Source organism: Ascaphus truei, chromosome 17 (genome assembly GCF_040206685.1).
Source record: "Ascaphus truei isolate aAscTru1 chromosome 17, aAscTru1.hap1, whole genome shotgun sequence".
Classification (NCBI taxonomy): domain Eukaryota; kingdom Metazoa; phylum Chordata; class Amphibia; order Anura; family Ascaphidae; genus Ascaphus; species Ascaphus truei.
In genome coordinates, this window is record NC_134499.1 from 12685741 (window position 1) to 12708637 (window position 22897).

At 46.8% G+C, this 22897-nt stretch overlaps 1 protein-coding gene across 1 annotated transcript in view; it reads left to right on the top strand.

Moving 5' to 3' along the window:
- The window catches only part of GRIN2B (glutamate ionotropic receptor NMDA type subunit 2B), a 375272-nt gene that overhangs the window by 84990 nt on the left and 267385 nt on the right, over positions 1–22897 (top strand). The gene's annotated exons all lie outside the window — the stretch shown is intronic.

Genomic DNA, 22897 nt, shown 5'->3' on the forward strand with positions numbered 1-22897 from the left:
CCATAAAATCTCTAATTTGGGTATTTTAGGGAGTATATTTGGGGCTGTTTTTTATGATGATGTAATACACGGGTTTATTTCACTGTGCGTTTTTTAACTTTCACGACACTGTTGTGTCATTACTTGGACACAGCTGTCACATTATACTCTGCAGCAGGTTGTGAAACGATTATCAGTGAAGTCAGACTCTAAGCACACAGAGTCCTTAAAGACTGCAGCCCCCGTGGGCACGGGGCACGCGTGACGGGGTGCCTGGCAGCACTCGTTCCGTGACCTGGTGGACTCCAGGCAGCGCGCGACGTGGGGGGCGTGGTGGGGGCACGGCCATGATGTCACGTGGCTGGTTCGCCCTCACATGCTGAAACGCTTCCGTGACGTGGCCAGCGCTCGGTCGCCACCAGCAAAGACAAAATCCTTGTCTTTGCAAAATGTGGTCGCGCATTGTGCCGGGGCGTGCAGGCAGCTGCTGGGGCCGGCCCCATACAGGGCTGTACCTTGAGGACGCCGCGCACCCAGCCGCGGCCACTTGGGACCTAGCCGAAGTCAGGCCCATAAGGTAATTTACCCATAACCGGAATGGATGTTATTTTCCGAGATGAGCGCGTATCCTCAAATCTAAGAATATAGAAAACATGACGACCATTCTACGTCTCATTGGCATAGGCTTAACAGCACATTATTCCAGCACAACATTGTGTTATCTTCCAGTAATGTGATGGGGAGTTTGACTTAAGCATAGGTTATTTTTTGATGCTGCATTTTCATACTAACCCCATGCATCAAAGCATTTTGCTCATTCCCCCTGTCTGCCCCGGCTTGCACCTTGGGGAGAGTCAGTAGGAGGAGTTGGGGGGAGTTACATGGTGCACAGATTGTAATGAGGTGTATCACATTCTGCGTCTCTGCCCCAGCTTGCACCTTGGGGAGAGTCAGTAGGAGGAGTTGGGGGAGTTATATGGTGCACAGATTATAATGAGGTGTATCACATTCTGCGTTTCTGCCCCGGCTTGCACCTTGGGGAGAGTCAGTAGGAGGAGTTGGGGGAGTTATATGGTGCACAGATTATAATGAGATGTATCACATTCTGCGTCTCTGCCCCAGCTTGCACCTTGGGGAGAGTCAGTAGGAGGAGTTGGGGGAGTTATATGGTGCACAGATTATAATGAGGTGAATCACATTCTGCGTCTCTGCCCCAGCTTGCACCTTGGGGAGAGTCAGTAGGAGGAGTTGGGGGGAGTTACATGGTGCACAGATTATAATGAGATGTATCACATTCTGCGTCTCTGCCCCAGCTTGCACCTTGGGGAGAGTCAGTAGGAGGAGTTGGGGGAGTTATATGGTGCACAGATTATAATGAGGTGTATCACATTCTGCGTCTCTGCCCCAGCCTGCACCTTGGGGAGAGTCAGTAGGAGGAGTTGGGGGAGTTATATGGTGCACAGATTATAATGAGATGTATCACATTCTGCGTCTCTGCCCCGGCCTGCACCTTGGGGAGAGTCAGTAGGAGGAGTTGGGGGGAGTTACATGATGCACAGATTATAATGAGATGCATCACATTCTGCGTCTCTGCCCCGGCTTGCACCTTGGGGAGAGTCAGTAGGAGGAGTTGGGGGGAGTTACATGATGCACAGATTATAATGAGATGCATCACATTCTGCGTCTCTGCGCTATTAATTTTGCCTTCTATTTGCACCCCCCCCCCTCAAATCCTCCACCTCGGAAGTGGCGCAAGTCTCAAATTCTGCCTTCCCCTTTAACTGGATAGGGAGGGTTTTGCTCTTTGCCATGTGGTTGTGGACGTAATATGGAAGGATATACAGTATATATGTATTTCTTTATTTATATAGCGCCACCCATGTACATAGCGCTTCCCGGCAGAGATAATAGGAGACATAATGGCAATAATCCCTTCAGACACAAAAGCAAACATTAGGAAACGGAGTTTCTGCCCTGAAGAGCTTACAATCTAAGGATAAGGCAAGAGTTGGGTAAGAGTCAGGTCTCGGCAGCACTCACTGCTTACAGATCTCCTTGCTGTGCAGATTGCTGCGTGCTAACGGCTGTTAGCCGTGGGCGGCTCCAAGCTGCACATTGTCATAGCTTCCAACTTAAATGCCTCTGTTTCTTTGGAAAGGGTCCATGTCTTTTATACTGAGCCCACATGAATCCCGAGCAGGGATCAATGTGGGATGGTTCTAGAGCAGTGATCAATGTGGGATGGTTCTAGAGCAGTGGTGCTCATACTCGGTCCTCAAGGGCCACCTGCAGGTCAGGGTTTCAGGATATCCTGGCTTCAGCACAGGTGTCTCAATCAGTGGCTCATTCATTTGGACTGACCTGCCTGTGCTGAAGCAGAGATATCCTTAGCACCAGGCGTGTTGGTAGCCATTGAGGACTGGATTTGACCACCACTCTTCTGGAGAACAACGAGCACCCCTTCTTTTTTATTTACTGACCATTACTCACAAATAGTTCTGTATAAGAAATAGGAATTCGTTACGCTGCTGGTGTCTCAGATCATAGGGTGAAATTGAGGGAGATTTAAGAGTGATCGCTTGATCCAGTGCCAGATTAAGACCCTCTGGGGCCCCTAGGGACCCAGACTTTGGGGGTCTTTCCTCGGGGCGGTCCTCCACCTGCAGCGTCGCGGTGTCATGACATTGTGGCATCATGGGACGTCAGGTCGCCATGACAATGCGACACCGTTATGCACACACACACACACACACACACACACACACACACACACACACACACACACACACACACACACACACACACACACACACACACACACACACACACACACACACACACACACACACACACACACAACACACACCTCAAAATACACTCAATACATTTAATAACTTCCCCCATCCTCAATACACTCAATAACTATCCTTTTCCCTCAATACACTCACTAACTACCCCCTTCTCTCAATACACTCACTAACTACCCCTTCCCTCAATACACTCAATACACTAGCCCTTCTCTCAATACACTCAATACACTAGCCCTTCTCTCAATACACTCACTAACTACCCCTTCCCTCAATACACTCAATACACTAGCCCTTCTCTCAATACACTCAATAACTAACCACTTCCCTCAATACACTTAGTAACTACCCCCTTCCCCAAATACACTCAATGGATCTCTTTCTAGTAGCCTCGATGAGTTTGCTGCTACATCGCAGGGTTTGGCATGTTCCCGCCGAACGGTTTGAAATTTGAGTTATCACCGTATTCAGAAAGAATCTGAACCCAACTCAAACCGTGCGGCAGAAAACTCATTTCAGCCTCTCTCAAAATTCTCCCTGTGCAATCTGGCCCAGCTGCATGGACAGCTGCACAGAGAGAGCCGCCTCTCACTGCACAGCCCTCACAGGCGATCTCCTTGCACAGAGAGAGCCGCCTCTCACTGCACAGCCCTCACAGGCGATCTCCCTGCACAGAGAGAGCCGCCTCTCACTGCACAGCCCTCACAGGTGATCTCCCTGCACAGAGAGAGCCGCCTCTCCCTGCACAGCCCTCACAGGCGATCTCCCTGCACAGAGAGAGCCGCCTCTCCCTGCACAGTCCTCACAAGCGATCTCCCTGCACAGAAAAAGCCGTCTCTCCCTGCACAGCTCTCACAAGCGATCTCCCTGCACAGAGAGAGCCGCCTCTCCCTGCACAGCCCTCACAGGCGATATCCCTGCACAGAGAGAGCCGTCTCTCACTGCACAGCTCTCACAGGCGATCTCCCTGCACAGAGAGAGCCGCCTCTCCCTGCACAGCTCTCACAGGCGATCTCCCTGCACAGAGAGAGCCGTCTCTCCCTGCACAGCCCTCACAGGCGATATCCCTGCACAGAGAGAGCCGTCTCTCACTGCACAGCTCTCACAGGCGATCTCCCTGCACAGAGAGAGCCGCCTCTCCCTGCACAGCTCTCACAGGCGATCTCCCTGCACAGAGAGAGCCGTCTCTCCCTGCACAGCTCTCACAGGTGATCTCCCTGCACAGAGAGAGCTGCCTCTCCCTGCACAGCTCTCATAGACGATCTCCCTGCACAGAGAGAGCCGCTTCTCCCTGAACAGCTCTCACAGACAATCACACTGTTTCAATAAAAATTTTAATAGCAGTGTGCGGAAGCAGGGGGTCTCCGGAGAAGAACCGTGTCGATTTCAGGTCCAGGGACCCCCTGCTTCCCGAGATACAGGCCCCGTTATGGGGTGCAGGTATCTCCTATGACTTCAAATGTCCCGGTCACGTGATGTGGGACATTTAAACATTGTACTGTATGGGGATACCGGAACCCGCTGTGCCTATCAATGGGTAGAGCGTTGGGGTACTTGTGCCGGGGAGGGTTGTTAGGCCACCTGGGTGGGTAGCGGGGGAGGGGTGTTAACCCCTTACTTACTATAGTGGTTACTAATTTCTAAGGTGATTAAGGGGTTTGGGGCCATTAGATTGTATTGCTTCCTGTTGCGTTCCTGCCAACGGAGGACATGGACGCGATGCATGGTGATGAGTACGCCCTTCATCCTGGCAGGGGTAAGTAGAAGTTTTATTTACTTTATGCTGCTCTATATTGTTTTATTTTGAATGGGCAAATGCACTATTATCCATATCTGGATTATAGTAATTTTGCCCATTACTTTACTGTATGTTGTGGGGGGAGGGTTGTTGTGTTTTTTAATGTTTATTGTGGGTAGCGGGGATAGGTGAAGGTGGTATTTGGCCCGCGGTGGGTGTTTATACCTACCGCATGGGTAGCGGTATTAACCGCTAAAGTAATGAAGGGGTTAACTCCTCCCGCAACCCCTCCGCAAGGCCTAAACACCCAACATGAGCCAAATACCACCTTCACCCACCCCCGCTACCCACAATAAACATGGCACTGGTAGTTAACCCCTTCATTGCCTTAGCGGTAAGCCGCTAAGGTAATGTAGCTGCTTGTAAATACATTTTTATTGCACCGGATTGATGCCGGGGGTCTCCGGAGCTGGTATTAATGTGTATCAGCTCCAGGGACCCCCGGCTTCAATCTGATGCAGGAAAAATGCATTTTTTTTAAAGCCCTGCTCGCAGATCCCATCTCGCCACCCTTGGGCTGGCGAGATTAATTTTTGATAAACCCACAATTTCAGAGCTCCGATAATCTAATCGAAGCTACTAGAATTGCGTGATTTCAGAAAAAATGCGATTTGCAGATGTTTTGCGGATCACGCGCGATGTTTGACCAGGAGCGAGAAATCGCCAAAAAATGCTTTCCTTGCATGACTTAACCAACTTATCGAGGCTTTCAGAATAGCTACCAAGCAACATTTTGTGATAGGTGCTCAAAATCCTTGATAACTTGGTTATCGAAGCTACAGTACAAGAATGAGACCCAATAACTACTTCCTTCCCTCAATACACTCAATACACTCAATAACTACTCCCTTCCCTCAATACACTCAATAACTACTCCCTTCCCTCAATACACTCAATAACTACTCCCTTCCCTCAATACACTCAATAACTACTCCCTTCCCTCAATACACTCAATACACTCAATAACTGTAACATTGCTCATCTCTGAATAGGAAGTGGACCCGCAGGGGTATAAGATCACTGACCAGAGCCAAGGGACAGAGTCCTGTTAGAGTAGTCGGGATCCAGACACAGGTCAAGGCAGGCGGCAAAGGTGCAAGTCTGGGTACAGGCTGGGGTCAAGGCAGGCGGCACAGGAGAGGTGGTCGGGGTCACAGGCAGAGGTCTGCAACAAGGAATCCAAAAGAACAGGGAGGGCTCAGGAATCAGAACACAAGTTGGCCAGGCACAAAGGGAAATACATACAATGCTCAGGCCGGGGCTGGGAGTCACTGACAGCTATTTTAAGCCCTGGAACGTGTGCAGCCAATTCAGGAAGTTCAGGAAGAAGCTTGCCAGGAACCAAGACGGCCAAAACAGCCAAGTAAGGGCAAGCTCCAGCAAAACCCTGGATCGGAACCCTTACAATAACGACCCCCTTCCCTCAATACACTCAATAACGACCCCCTTCCCTCAATACACTCAATAACCCCCTCCACGGCTACCACAATAAATACCCTTACCTTCCTTGGGGAAGGCCTCTGCTGCCTCACCAATCCTGCAGGCTGCGGGCAGACTTCCGGTGTATGCAGGAATGGGGCTCAAATGAAAGCCAGGTCACAGCAGGAAGAAGCCGGCTGGGTCCCCCGCAGCCGCCGGGCCCAGGACAGCCATCCCGGCTCTCCCCCACACCTGTTGGTGGCCCTGCCATGTAGCATGGCACCAATTCTCTACTTGTGCCTCAGACACTAGATTGTAAGCTCTATGGGACAAAAACTTACTTGTGCCTGAAAAGATCAGCATGAAGGTAAATACTGAATACAGAAACATGGGTCTCTGACCCATAACCCTAGCCATCCCTTTACACTGGCGTTACATTAGAACATATACATCAGCTGGGGGCTCACCAAAGCATCATATATTATAATGGATACATGCAGTACATAGTACGCACGTGTCCCTGTAACATAGATCTTACAATGTAATCTGGTGTACATGGACATGAAGAGACTCAGACAAGGTCACAAGTCAGTGACACTGGGACTCACACCAGATTCTGCAACTTCTAGTGCAGTAACGTTATTGCCACTCCACCATCCTTCCTACCCATCTCCCGTGTGTGTGAGCACAATGTCTACATTGGGTGGCCAATAATAAAACATAGACAACTAGTCGTCTAATCAGATATTTAGCAAGGCTTTGTTTTCTGAGAAATATGCATTATTCTCAGCAGAGTGTTTTGTGCACAGTTGGCTATAAACGCTGCAAGATTTCCATAATGCTTGGGAAAAGGAAGCGTTCTTTGCCTGGCGGGACGCCCAAGTTCATTAATATTCACCAGCGTTCCTGGGCTTAAATTGAGCCCAGAGTGGATATCATCTCAGCACGTCGGGTGTAAGAGTCTCTCTATCACTCTAAGGAGGCCCTCTGTATTTCTATGTAGATCACATAGTGTAGTGTCTGTGCTGCGAAAAAGACGAGCCTAACAGTTGACTAGAAAGTACCATCCACTCGAAACTCCACTACAAAGCCCAAAGAAAGTTAGAAGAGGCACGGAAGTGTGTGTCTTGTTCTTTTGTTTTTTTAATTCAAATTAACCTTATTGTGCGCCTGAATTATAACCTAATACCATCTTCATGAGGCAGAGTCGGCAACGAAGATTGAAACTGAGCTCTGTTGAAAGCCACAGTAGCTGTCTTCCTATTTCTTAACTCTACTTTGGATGTGGATGTGGCCCAATGCAAGATGCTGAAGCTGTAGGGAGATTCCTGAAAAAGGGGAATTTGGAAGCAAAAACGAGCAGTAAGTAAACTCACAGCAGCCAGTGCTGCCTGCAGCCATGCTCGTAAGCAGAAATGCTTTTAAGTAGAAATGTTTAAAGTAGTGAAGAAGTTTAAAAAGGAAGTTCAAAAAGAAGTGGAAAAGTGGACAACACCTACTGCTTCTGATTCCTGCATTTGATCTACGCTGGAAAGGAGGTTATCATACCACACTGCACCTCTCAGCACATTACTATCGCTGTGATGCTGCCTTTACTTTTTATATTTGCTGTGACCTCACTTATTTTCAAATTATGCACTTCCTTCTACCAGTCTCCTTATGTCTCTAACTCTATTCATATATCTCCATCTCTCTTTTCTTCACCACTTCTCAGCTCACATGAACTCCTTTCTTACCTGCACCCTCTGTCCCCACACAGCTATATCCCCTGCACTAAATCACACCACTACAAATCATCCTCACACATTCTCTTTCTTTCCATGCTTCTCCTCCTTGCTTCTGGGGATATCTCTCCCAATCCTGGTCCCTGCCTTATTTCTACTTGCTCTCGTCCTCGCCTCCCACATGCAACTTCTACTCCTTCTGGTGTTAACCCCTCTAACCCCATACCCATTCCCTGCCACCCTCCCTCCTCTCTCCCTTTCTCCTGTGCCCTTTGGAATGATTGCTCCCTTTCTAACAAGTTCCTCTCTGTACATGACTTCTTTCTCTCTCACTCCCTGCTTCTCTTTGCTATAACTGACTCACTCAGTCTGACTCTGCTCTGGAAGCTGCCCTCTCCTACGGTGGCCTTTCCTTCTCCCACACTCTGCGCCCTGATGGCAGGGGTGGAGGCATGGGGCTCCTGCTCTCCTCTCTCTGCCGTTACCGAACCCTTCCTATTCCCCCCTCTCTTGCTTTTCCCTCCTTTGAGGTTCACACAGTCCAGTTCTTCTCGCCTCTCCCAGTCCACGTGGCGGTCATCTATCGCCCACCTACCTCTACTCATCCCCCCTCTGCCTTTCTCTCTCACTTTGAATCCTGGCTCTCTTTCTTTCTCTCCTCAGACTCCCCTGTTCTTCTCTTTGGGTACTTCAACTGCCACATTGATGACCCCTCTCTTCCTTGGGCCTCCCGCTTTCTCTCTCTAACCTCTTCTTTTGGCCTGCAACAGTGGACTGAAGCTAGCACCCACAAAGATGGCCACTACCTAGACCTGGTTTTCACTAAAAACTTTTCTCTCACCGATTTTTCCATTTCTCCTTTTCCTCTCTCTGACCATCACCTCATCTCATTTTCTCTATCACGATTCTTCCCCTCTCCATCTCCATCTAGCCCTCGTTTTTGCAGAAACCTGTGCTCTATTAACCTACCAGCTTTTGATTCCACTTTACGCTCCTCCCTCTCCTCTCTCAGTTCTACTTCAGACCCTGACAACCTGGTCAGGAACTACAACTCTGCCTTATCCTCCTCTCTTGACCTACATGCCCCGCTTTCTCTCTGCCGTCCTCACCCTTCTAACCCCAGACCCTGGCTAAATTCCCACACGCGCATGCTGCGTTCCTCCACTCGCTCCTCTGAACGCCTCTGGAGGAAATCTCATACAGTACGCTCGCAGACTTCCTTCACTACAAATTTATGCTGTCCTTTTTCAACTCTGCCCTCTCTCAGGCTAAACAAACCTACTTTTCATCACTAATCAACACGCACAAGTCTAACCCACGTCGACTCTTTTCTGTCTTTGACTCTCTACTCAGACCACCCTTGGCTGCCTCCTCTTCTTCCTCCATCTCACCTCAGGACTTTGCTGACTTTTTTAAGGAAAAGGTGGAATCCATACATCAGAACATCCCATCTGTTGCCTCCTCCCATCCCACACCGCTTCCTAACTCTCCTCCTGCCTTTCTGGACTCTTTTTTTGCTATCTCGGAGGAGGATGTGTCACTGCTGATTTCCTCTTCTCCCTCTACCACCTGCCCTCTTGATCCCATTCCTTCCCATCTCCTAAAACCTCTTGCTCCTTCTATAATCCCTATGCTCACACAGATCTTTAACTCTTCCCTCTACTCTGGTACTTTTCCATCCTCCTTCAAACATGCAACCATGATACCATTGCTCAAAAACAGCAAGCTTGACCCTACCTGTCCTTCTAACTATCGACCTGTTTCCCTCCTGCCTTTTGCCTCCAAACTCCTTGAACGTCTTGTATTCTCTCAATTGCTACACTTTCTCAACACCTATTCTCTTCTAGACCCTCTACAATCTGGCTTCCGCACTGCTCACTCTACTGAAACAGCCCTCACTAAAATAACCGATGACCTGAATGCTGCCAAAGACAGAGGTCACTACACTCTGCTCATATTACTCAACCTCTCTGCAGCATTTGACACCGTGGACCACCCTCTTCTCCTCCACATTCTCCATACTCTTGGTATTCGGAACAAAGCTCTATCCTGGATCTCCTCTTACCTCTCCCATCGTACTTTCAGTGTCTCTTTTGCTAACACCTCCTCCTCCTCTATCAATCTCTCTGTGGGGGTACCCCAGGTCTCTGTCCTGGGACCCCTTCTCTTCTCTCTTTACACACTCTCTCTAGGTGACCTAATCACATCTTTTGGGTTTAAATATCACCTCTATGCTGACGACACACAAATTTACCTTTCAACCCCTGACCTTACACCGGCTATACAGACCAAAGTTTCTGAATGTCTCTCTGGAATATCATCCTGGATGGCCATCTGCCGACTGAAATTTAACATGGCAAAAACATAGCTGCTTATACTTCCTCCCAAACCTGGCCCTACTACCTCCTTCCACATTACTGTTGGAAATACGATCATTCACCCAGTAGCCCAAGTACACTGCCTAGGGGTCACACTCGACTCCTCTCTCACATTCTCCTCTCACATTCAAACCGTTTCTAAAACTTGTTGCTTTTTCCTCCGCAATATCACAAAAATACGCCCTTTCCTCTGTTACTCGTCTGCTAAAACTCTAACTCAGGCCCTCATTCTCTCCCGTTTCGATTACTTCAACCTCCTGCTGTCCAGCCTCCCTGCCTCTCACCTTTCTCCCCTACAATCTATACTAAACGCTGCTGCCAGAATCACTCTACTCTTTCCTAAATCTGTCTCTGCGTCTCCCCTCCTGAAATCCCTCTCCTCCTCAATTCTCCTCACTTTTAAAGCTTTACACTCCTCTGCCCCTCCTTACATCTCAGCCTTAATTTCTCGCTATGCACCATCCCGACTCTTGTGGTCTTCTCAAGGATGTCTTCTTTCTACCCCCTTTGTATCTAAAGCCCTCTCCCACCTTAAACCTTTCCCACTGACTGCCCACACCTCTGGAATGCCCTTCCCCTCAATATCCACTAGCACCCTCTCTATCCACCTTAAGACACATTTGCTTAAAGAAGCATATGAATAGCCCTGTGGATAATCCTGAACACATGATACATAAAGCTTGGCCCCCTGCAGACGCACTTACTAGAACTCCCTCCTACTCTCTCTGTACGTTCTCCCTACCTACCAATTAGATTGTAAGCTCCACGGAGCAGGGACTCCTCTTCCTTAATGTTACTCTTATCTAATGCACTTATTCCCATGACCTGTTATTTATATTATTTGTTATTTATATGATTACAACATGTATTACTACTGTGAAGCGCTATGTATATTTATGGCGCTATATAAATAAGGACTACAATACATTTTGTGTGCTCATTTGCAAGTTCACTTTCAGGATGGGGCTCATTATTAAATTCAGTTTTAGAGACTGGGACGAGCCTTAAGAATGTGTGCAAGACCTAAAAAGTGGATAGAAGTGGTCAATCAAGAGTTAAGTGCAATATCTAGAACGATATCTATGAAGCAATGCGGTATCTAGGAATTAATGCTGTATCTAGGAAGCAATGCGGTATCTAGGAAGCAATGCGGTATCTAGGAAGCAATGCGGTATCTAGGAAGCAATTCTGTATAAAGGAAGTAATGCGGTATCTAGGAAGCAATGCTGTATATAGGAAGTAATGCTGTATCTAGGAAGCAATGCTGTATCTAGGAAGCAATGCTGTATATATAGGAAGCAATGCTGTATCTAGGAAGCAATGCTGTATATATAGGAAGCAATGCTGTATCTAGGAAGCAATGCTGTATCTAGGAAGCAATGCTGTATCTAGGAAGCAATGCTGTATCTAGGAAGCAATGCTGTATCTAGGAAGCAATGCTGTATATATAGGAAGCAATGCTGTATCTAGGAAGCAATGCTGTATATATAGGAAGCAATGCTGTATCTAGGAAGCAATGCTGTATCTAGGAAGCAATGCTGTATCTTCCATGCTGTATCTAGGAAGCAATGCTGTATCTTCCATGCTGTATCTAGGAAGCAATGCTGTATCTAGGATCTAGGAAGCAATACTGTATCTAGGAAGCAATGTTGATCTAGGAAGCAATACTGTATCTTAGAAGCAATGCTGATCTAGGAAGCAATACTGTATCTAGGAAGCAATGCTGATCTAGGAAGCAATACTGTATCTTGGAAGCAATGCTGTATCTAGGAAGCAATACTGTATCTAGGAAGCAATGTTGATCTAGGAAGTAATGCTGTATCTTGGAAGCAATGCTGATCTAGGAAGCAATGCTGTATCTAGGAAGCAATGCTGTCTCTAGGAAGTAATGCTGTATCTAGGAAGCAATACTGTATTATCTAGGAAGTAATGCTGTATCTAGGAAGCAATACTGTATCTAGGAAGCAATACTGTATCTAGGAAGCAATGCTGATCTAGGAAGCAATACTGTATCTTGGAAGCAATACTTTATCTAGGATCTAGGAAGCAATACTGTATCTAGGAAGCAATGCTGTCTCTAGGAAGTAATGCTGTATCTAGGAAGCAATACTGTATTTAGGAAGCAATGCTGTCTCTAGGAAGTAATGCTGTATCTAGGAAACAATGCTGATCTAGGAAGCAATACTGTATCTTGGAAGCAATACTTTATCTAGGATCTAGGAAGCAATACTGTATCTAGGAAGCAATGCTGTATCTAGGAAGTAATGCTGTATCTAGGAAGTAATGCTGTATCTAGGAAGCAATGCTGTATCTAGGAAGTAATGCTGTATCTAGGAAACAATGCTGATCTAGGAAGCAATACTGTATCTTGGAAGCAATGCTGATCTAGGATCTAGGAAGCAATACTGTATCTAGGAAGCAATGCTGTCTCTAGGAAGTAATGCTGTATCTAGGAAGTAATGCTGTATCTAGGAAGCAATACTGCATTATCTAGGAAGTAATGCTGTATCTAGGAAGTAATGCTGTATCTAGGAAGTAATGCTGTATCTAGGAAGTAATGCTGTATCTAGGAAGCAATACTGCATTATCTAGGAAGTAATGCTGTATCTAGGAAGCAATACTGTATCTAGGAAGTAATACTGTATCTAGGAAGTAATGCTGTATCTAGGATCTAGGAAGCAATGCTGTATCTAGGAAGCAATGCTGATCTAGGAAGCAATACTGTATCTAGGATCTAGGAAGCAATGCTGTATCTAGGAAGCAATGCTGTATCTAGGAAGCAATGCTGTATCTAGGAAGTAATACTGTATCTAGGAAGTAATGCTGTATCTAGGAAGTAATGCTGTATCTAGGAAGTAATGCTGTATCTAGGATCTAGGAAGTAATGCTGTATCTAGGAAGCAATGCTGTATCTAGGAAGTAATGCTGATCTAGGAAGCAATACTGTATCTAGGATCTAGGAAGCAATGCTGTATCTAGGAAGCAATGCTGTATCTAGGAAGTAATACTGTATCTAGGAAGTAATACTGTATCTAGGATCTAGGAAGCAATGCTGTATCTAGGAAGCAATGCTGTATCTAGGAAGCAATGCTGTATCTAGGAAGCAATACTGTATTATCTAGGAAGTAATGCTGTATCTAGGAAGTAATGCTGTATCTAGGAAGCAATGCTGTATCTAGGAAGCAATGCTGTATCTAGGAAGCAATGCTGTATCTAGGAAGCAATACTGTATTATCTAGGAAGCAATGCTGTATCTAGGAAGTAATGCTGTATCTAGGAAGCAATGCTGTATCTAGGAAGCAATGCTGTATCTAGGAAGCAATGCTGTATCTAGGAAGTAATACTGTATCTAGGAAGTAATACTGTATCTAGGATCTAGGAAGCAATGCTGTATTATCTAGGAAGCAATGCTGTATCTAGGAAGTTCAAAAGATCGAAATCAGCGAGAACTGGAGCGGCCGGTAAAGAAATGAGGGAGAACTGGCGTGGTCGGGTAAAGAAATGAGGGAGAACTGGCGTGGTCGGGTAAAGAAATGAGGGAGAACTGGCGTGGTCGGGTAAAGAAATGAGGGAGAACTGGCGTGGTTGGGTATAAATGAATGAATACGTTTAAATGACATATTCTGAGTCATGAGTGAGACTTTGTAACATTCGTTTAAATCAATGCTGAAGTGAATGAGTGAGTGAGACAGTCATTCAAATGAGTGACACTACCTTCTAATGAATGATGCAAACAAATAGTTAAAGAGTGGTGCTTAAATCTAATTCCAGTGACTTAATAAGTGCACGTGAACAATTATAGCAATGTTTAAATGTGAAAACGTCAGTGAATGTGACACAATAATAAATAAGTGCAGCTTCCACCCTTCATGTAGATTGTTTTCTTAAATCCAAGAGACGTCAGGTGACCGGATACTGGGGAGCGCAGGTATATGTAGAATGAGACTGCCTTCCAGTGAGTGAGACTGACTTCCTATGAACGGGACTGCCTTCCCGTGAATCAGAATGACTTCCAATGAATGAGACTACCTTCTAATTAGTTACACTCCCTTTCAATGAATGAGACTGCCCTGCAGGGAGTGGGACTGCCTTTCAGTGAGGGAGACTGACTTTCAATGGGTGAGAACGGTTTCAGTAAGCAAGACTGTCATCCAAAATTATTTTGACTGCTTTCCAATAAGTGAAACTTCCTCCAAATAAAAGAGACTACCTTCTATTGATTGAGTCTCACTCCATATAAATAACACTTTATAATACTGTATAATTTATGATAACCATGGCACGACCCAACCTCACCTGGCCATGTGACGACCTCTGGTTAACATGAACACCCCACAAATTGGATGAAACTGGCAGATAACAGGCAAGTCTGGTTCTTTTATAAATGCTTACCTGTTATGCCGGAAAGGAAGTGGCACAGGTTATGCACAGGCTATTTGGTCGTCCCAAAATATACCCCTAATCGCCCCGTACGTTCCGCCCTCGACATTCACCTTTCCTCCTGCCTTAGCACCATCACTCACTCCTGTGTACAAGACTTCTTCCGTGCTGCCCCCCTGTAATTGCCTACCCCATACACTCAGACTCCCCCCAACTTTCAGACATTTAAAAACTCTCTGAAAACTCACCTTGCCCCCAATACCTGGTCGGTCGGTGGCCCTTGGGGACGGGAGTTGGCCGCCCCTGAGTTAGAGCATTTGTTAAGCTGTCAGCCATGCGTTTCTGCCATTACTAACAGTGTCCGCTTCTTGTGACCTTGGACGTGTGACCTCTGTGCTCCAGACACACGTATTACATTAGTAGGCTGTATAGGGAGAAGACTTGAGCAGAGACATTAATAAGAAATATTGGTGTGTAGGTATGAGGATGATGTCACCTGTAGACATGTCTGTGAAACGTAATTCTTTTGTTTTTTTTTAACATCTGATGCTGATTTCTTGAGCACTGTCGTTACTTTTACTGCAGACCTGGGAGATTACATTAAGTTAGACAGGACAACTGTGGCAGTTACAGATAACATCTTTAATACAGCCTATTATAATAATGCACAGAATAATCACCCTAACTGCTCCTTATAATCACTCCCCATAACTCCTCCCCTAACTTGCCTTCTACCCACTCCATATAACTGCTACCCTAACTGCTCCTATACCTCTCCCTAAAACTTATATATGCTCCTATACCCCTCCCTTTACTGTTTCTATAACTGCTCCCTTAACAGTTTCTATTCCGTACGGTACAGTAAAACTCCTCAACTGCTCTCTACAACTCTTACCCTATCTGTTCCCTATACCTCCTCCCCTAACTGCTCCTATAACCCCTCCCTATACCTCCTCCCCTAACTGCTCCTATAACCCCTCCCTATAACTCCTCCCCTAACTGCTCCTATAACCCCTCCCTATAACTCCTCCCCTAACTGCTCCTATAACTACTTACTATAACTCCTCCCCTAACCGCTCCCCTAACTGCTCCTATAACCCCTCCCTACAACTCCTCCCCTAACTGCTCCTACAACCGCTCCCTATAACTGCTCCTACAACCGCTCCCTATAACTCCTCCCCAACTGCTCTCTGTAACTCCTCCCTTAACTGCTCCCTATAACTCCTCCCATAACTGCTCCCTATAACTGCTCCATGTAACTCCTCCCCTAACTGCTCCTTCTGTGTAATCTGTCTCCAAGCCGCTCAGTGGACCCGTGGGGCAGATTTAACCCTCTGCAAAAACTCTGGCATCCCCGACATGATATCACCTCACAGCTCCCTAGTAATCACCGCCACCCTTCCTCCCATCCCCCACCTCTGGCATCCGTGCCCGTCCCTGGGTCTTGTGGGTTAAGTCTCCAGGCTGCAGAAGCGCTGAACGCGCGTGTCGGATTTGTGCTGCCGCATCCAGTTTTTCATGTGTGCTCCTGTGGGTCAGAAACTGCAGAATCCGTACCTGCTCTGGGTATAAAAATCGAGTTATCCAGCAGAATAGCAAGTAGGGGAGGCTGGCTGTCCCACAGCAGCTCCACGCCGCTCCCTTTACTCTCCGACGCTATCAATCCAGCGCCGCTAATTAGCGTTAACGACCAAGTTAAAAAGAAACCTGGGGGACTGGCGGCATTAAATGATGTTAATGTGCTAAGTGCCCGTTCCGAGAGGTCAGATGTGAGCGATACCGAGATGTAGACAGAAGCATCAGAGTCCTGTCAAGGATGTGCGCGCTCTGCACGCTCGGGTGCACCACGTTAATGTACTGTGAAAAACAGATTGAATTCAGGGAGCGACCTCTGGCTTTTACTGGTCATTAAACCTAAACCAGAAGAGAGGAGGAGGGGGGAGCGTGCAGGTGTAGGAGACGGGATTATTAAACCCCGTGGACCCCCCCCCAATAACGCTTTCAATAAGGTGAGCTTAGAATAAAAAGGTCGGTGTCCAGCAAGTTCAACCTGTTATCTTCTTAACCGCTGTTGTCAGCAGCCGTGGGAGCGTCTCGGCGAGTACAGACACTCACTCTGATGACAATGACGCGGAGTGTGAAGCAGGAGAACCTGGATCTAATCCCGGCGTGGGCTCCTTGTGACCTTGTGCAAGTCACTTTATCTCCCTGTGCCTCGGGCACCAAAAACCATAGATGGCCCTGATTGAGCCACCTGTGCAGAAGCTGGGATATCCTGAAAACCTGACCTGTTTGGGGGTTTTGATGGCTGGAGTTGAGAACCCCCTGCTCTACAGGGTGGAGACTCGTGCCTGCAAAAAACTCCAGGTACAGTGCTTGACAAGAAATAATCATTATTAGCACTGCAGTTAAATCGTGCGCCAGTGTTAACACGACCACAGACAGACCCGCTGCCGGAATCCCCGCTGCATCTAAGGTAAGTTTTATTACTGGTTAGGGTAGGGGGTTCATTTAAGGGTATTACCTTATTAGGCAGCGGTGGCGGAGTGGGTCGTGGCGAAGCGCCGGCGCCAAAACGTCCGCGACTGTTGTGGTAATGCTTCATCTTTACATCCGTTCCCTTCTTGTAGGCGCATTACTGACACGGTGACGGCAAACGGCCTAACGATTGATTGATACCTTGAAATTCAAGTTTATACATTCTTTTTTATTATTATTAAGGTTTTTTGGAAACGGGTTAAGGTCCCAGTAAGTGGTTTTGGAGAAAGGGTAGATTCATCGCAGGTTGTGAGGCCTTTTAGTGGAACACCGTTCTTCGTAGCTGACATTGTAGTGTAAAGAGCTTGTTTAAAGGTCAGAGGTCTCCTCTTGTGACAAGGAAGGGCAGGGGTTGGAAAGCTCTGTACAGTCACATTTAATTAATAAAAGACTCATGTTTATCCCCTAAAATGTATCCATAACACACAGAAACGTTGATATACCCTTTAAAGTATTACTACCTGCCCCCCAAAATCCGTGGTGAGTTTAGCTCATATAATGGTAGTATCTGAAATTCTAGAGTTAAAAAAGGACTTTCTTGCCCTCTAGCTTCGGAGGTTACCATGGTAACCGTGAGACCGCAATGGGCTCTAGAAAGAGCTAATTTTTAACACCACGAACACTTAATATTTCAAACGCGCTTATCTCAGATTTAAAAAATAAAAAAACAGCCTTGAAAAGGGCAAGAATGGAAAAAAAGAAAAAAAAAAAAACTAAAATAAACGGTGATCAGCGCAGACGGCTTCCTGCAAAAATAGAATGTAATTATATTCCGCATATATTAATATCGTAATCAGAGATTGATTATTGCACAATTAATCAGAAGCCTTCTGCTATATCCCTGAACACGTTTCATGGAGCCTGCTTCAGTATACAGAATAACACAATGTAGCACAAATAAATGAATATTTGTGGTATTAACTGCATGTTACTAGAAGCGGCCGAGCACACGTTGTGTAATAGGTTTTGCGATCAGACAGTGTGGGGCTCCTCCCATTGTACATTGGCAAAGTGTCACCCTGGTTAATTCTCTCTCTATGAGAAGTAACATTCCTCTCTATTAGCAGTCAAACCTTAAAGCCAGGGGGTCTCAACTACAGTCCTCAAGACCCCTCAACTTGTCAGGTTTTAAGGATATCCCTGCTTCAGCAGAGGTGGCTCAATCAACGGCTCAGTCGAAAAGACTGCTTCAGCACAGGTGGCTCCAATCAGTGGCTCAGTCTGTGCTGAAGCAAAGATATCCTGAAAACCTGACCCGTTGGGGGCCGGAGTTGAGAACCTCTGCCTTACAGGTTAGGAAAAATGTGAGTTTAAAAAAAATAATAATAATTCGTTCTGTACTATGAGAAAATACTTGTAGCATTTAAAAAAACAAAAGCAAAACAACAACTCTGAATGACATTTTTAATATATTATAATGTAACAAGCATTTGTGTTTCTATAGCAACCATTTACAAAGTCACATTCCCTTCCTCTTCTGAATCGCGCTCTGGCACACCCCTTTTGAGCCCTGCCCCCTCTCTAGCAGTGCACCAATTGTATCTAGTAACTGCCTGGTCACATGATCTTCCCCACAGAACTTTGCATCTTTGGTCCTCTTCTGCTGCGCTGACAGCCATTTAGTGAACCCCCCCAGCCGAATCTTCGCCGATCGATCACAGGAGAACGGATGGATCATCAACTTAGCGAATTACTTATCATTGTGGGGATTGTATTGATGCACATATTAAAGGGTGGAAAAATAATAATAATAATAAAAAAAAATTAAATGGCAGCTTGGACTGCTGCTTGAAGCAGGAATCCAGCGAACGTTTTTTTTTTAACGTTTCTTTATAATCATAGGTTTGAAGCCGGGGTTATCCGGGGCTGAGCCTCGTTAATTTCAGCTCCGGGCACCCGCTGCTTCCTGAGATCACTTACATCCGTAAGGGGCGCCGGTATCTCTGCACGTAGCAGCTCCGACGGGACTGCACCTGTGGAGCTGCGACCGCCAACCCCTGCGGAGGTCTGTGTCTCGGCGAGCAAGTGGTCCCCGGAGCTGAAATGAATGCGGATCAGCTCCGGAGAACGCCTGCTTCCCAAATCGGGATGGAGGGGGGGGGGGGACAACAAAAATATTTTTTGGGGGAAAGCACATGCTCCTTTAAGAAGCCAATCACATTGGTGCATATCTTTTTGGCTTGGCGGGACCGCAGCTCTTTTACCCCTGTAGTGAGATGACATATCAACATTTGGCACGTAGTGTGCTGGCTTCCAGCTTTCCAGATGGACGAGCTTGCAGTGTGTGACACGCCGGCATGGACCACATGCACACGGTGAAAGCTGCTCAGGGTCTCGGCTTCAAGGATGACCTGGGGGCAGAATGTCTGGATGCGGCTCACAGAATATAGATCTCTGGTAGTTCCAGTTGGGTCTCCTGTCTGGCACACTCCCTAGAGCGTCTCCGTTGCAACGTACGCGGCTTGTTGCCTGAAGTGTCTTCCCTACACAGATCCCATTCAACAGAAGGCGCTCAAATCTTCTCCAGCGCGGGGAAGATTACATCCCTAAGTAGGGGCACAGCCATGGTGTTTTTGTATCTCAATCATTCATTTTAGATGAAGACACAAAGTAAGTTATGGTGAGTTCAAAGTAAAAAGGCGACAAAAACCCTCCACCGCACAGCAAATAAAAACCCCGCGCGTGCGCACATTCACACGTCTCAGACAGGCCTGCAGCCCCGCCGTTCCCCATTATCTCTTGGCATACAGCGCTTCCACTGCAGCCAGGGATTCTGGGTAACGACATGCAAATGAGCACCAAGTGTGAGGGATCCATGTTAAAAATGGACAAGAAGCAAAAAAGTGACACACTGCGAGTGCTCATTTACATGTCATTACCCAGAATCCCTGGCGGCAGCGGACGCACTGATTGCTATGAGATAAAGGGGCAGGGTTGCAGACCTGTCCGAGACGTTGTGTCTGCGCTCACAGTCGTGGTATTTGTATTTACTATGTTTATATGAGCAGAGAAAAAGGCCACGTGTGCCCATATCTTCCATACAATGTTGTGCCTTTGAGTGGCGCTCTGCTGGCACGCAAAGGGTTAAAATGCCAGGCTGCGATGCAGCCACGTTCTGTATTCTGCGCCTCAGTCAACCTGTAAAATCAATCAGCTTCCCCTACGTCTTTCTACTAAATTCAGCCCTCGGTTACGTAACATCCCTGCTATATATAACCCGCTCTCTGTCATCTCTTGTTGCCAAACTGTAGCATGAAAGTCACAGTACCCAAAGTGGCGCTCCGTTCTGTTACTCTAGATCCCAAGGTCTGACGAGCCAAACGAGTTAGTTAATAGTAATAGTGCTGGTAGGCTAAAAGAGCAGAGAATGCCTTTAAGCAGGGATCCCACTCACTTTTACCTAGAGATGGGGGGAGGTCAATTTGCGAGCTGTACGGGACGATGCGGACCCTTGTTTTTATGCCTTTCCCCAAAATATGAGAGGGAAGGAAGGAGGTGAGATAGGGAAGGAGAGAGGGTAGAGGGAGAGGGGAAAGGGTAGAGGGAAATGGGAAAGGGTAGAGGGAGGGGGAGGAGGGAGGAGGGAGAGGGAAATGGGAGAGTGAGAGGGGTGGGGAGGGGGAGAGACTGAGGGTAAAGTCAAAGAGAGTGACGGGGGAGGATGCGAGGAAAGGAGACGGAGGTAGAAAGAGGGAAATGGGAGAGTGCCGAGGAGAGAGATGGAGGGGGGGGGGGGGGGGGGGAATAGAAGAGAGGATGGGGAGAGAGAGGGGGGAGGAAGAAGAGGGAGAGAAAGGGGGAGACAGGGGAGAAAAGATGCGGAGAGATACCTGTGAACACAGAGATGAAAATTGTTAAAAAGATTTAATTTACCTCACGTGCAACCTACATCCTATTGTTGTTTTTTTCCTTGTTCATAGTTTGTAGTGTAACGATCCCAGGTGGGAATGGTTCTGTAGTTCACACTGAGATAGATTTTTTTTTATTTTTAGGTAATTGGAAAATATTCAATAACGTTATTATTTTTTTGACGGCTGAACAGAAATGTAAACTTGGTGTTAACACGTGGGACATACCTGGGGGGGAAAACAGGTGCATATTCAAATGAGCTTACTTCCCACGTGTCTCTCCGTGTGTTGTATAGAGGAGTGTTTTGGGTGGTCTACCCCACTAAGTAGGACTTTCACTCTGTCTTTAGTATCCATCATGCTGCACCAGAGGCTAATTGTGTGATTTATTTAGGTGTTATGGGTTATTAGTCACCAGTCTTTCTTCGGACTATAAAGACTATGTGCCGGTCGGTAATCGCCCCTCTCTCTTCGGGGAGAAAAGATTACGTGGGGTTCGCCCCAAGTGGATTCAAACCCACCTGCCTGGCCTTCTGGCCGAGGAGGGGAAGAGGAGACGAAGTTGGGACACTAGCCTTTGGCTGAAGACCCACTAGAAGTCGGACCTTTCTGCCTGGCCTTCTGGCCGAGAAGGGAACGAGCAAGAGGAGCCTGATTCTTCGGATGAAGACTCCATGTAACAAGCCAGACATCTTCTGGGCCCTCGTGGCTGGAGACACACTGGATAGATCAAGGACAGGACCGATCTTCGGAGAAGAGTGTCACAAGTAGGGAGCACCTGGTACCTTTTGTGGACCATGAGGCACGTTTTTTTTGGAGTGATCACTATCACCGCCCGGGCTTACACAAAAACATATTGTGTCTGTTTACGGGGCATTATTTGAGATGACGAAATCCCACTCGAGTGGAAAGATCCTCGTAGGGACAATGACATGTTTAATGGCTTAAATATAGAGTAGGGGACCGATACCACTTGTTTTTTTATTAAAAACATATATAACTATTTATAATCAGTTGTACAGTAAATAAAAATCCCACATGTGAGCACGTCTGCTACCCTGTCCTTCCCCATTATCTCTTATGCCGTGATTATACGCAAAAACGCGCGCGGCGCCTAAACAAGTAACTTACTTCCAATTGCAGTGCTCATACCGCAAGCGACGGTCGCGGGGCGCCGTACTGCAATGCGTACCGCTGGGGAAGAGATTCTGAAAATTCTTTTTTTTTTCTGGCGACGGCCGCATCACGTGAGCAGTTCAGCCAATGAGGGCGAACCGCTCGCGGCCACGCCTCCAAGATTCCTCTGCTCTCCTTTAAATAATCAAGATGCTGCTCGGCACCTGCGCTGGGTGACGTCACAGAATAGCGCTGCTGCCTTGCAGCTCTTGGTATAATCTCAGCCTTAGCATAGTGCTTCCACTGCAGCAAGGGATTCTGGGTAATGGCATGCAAATGAGCACACAGCGTCACCTTTTGCTTCTAACTTTTAACATGGGGCCTTATAAGTGTGTGCCGGCTGTATGTGTCTGATTATAATCATTTGAAATCTTTTTATGTCTATATATTAACCAACACAATTTAAATAGGGAATTAAGATGTGAATAAAACTCTGTATCGAATGGATGAATCTTTGAATGAATGAATAGCTTCACGTGCTGGATAGTGTATGAACTATTCAGCAAAAGTGGAGCAATATTGGGACGGGAACGATTGCACCAGATGTTTTAAAGAAACGTATTCTATGGATTTTAATAGGATTTTGTTTAAATGTGGTGCACATTGTTTGGCCCCAGAATTGGACCACTTTACACCAAGTCCTTGTTAGAGACAGAAACGGTCGAATGAGGTAACGAACCATATCAAATGTGCTCTCTCTCCTCTCGCTTTCTTTTTCCTCTCCCTTTATCTCTCCTTTCTTTGTCTCCTCCTTCCTCCCTCTATTTCTCTCTCCTCCTTCTCCCTTTCATCACCCACTCCTCTCTCTCTCCCACTGCTCACTCACTCCTCTCTCCCCTCTCACTCCTGT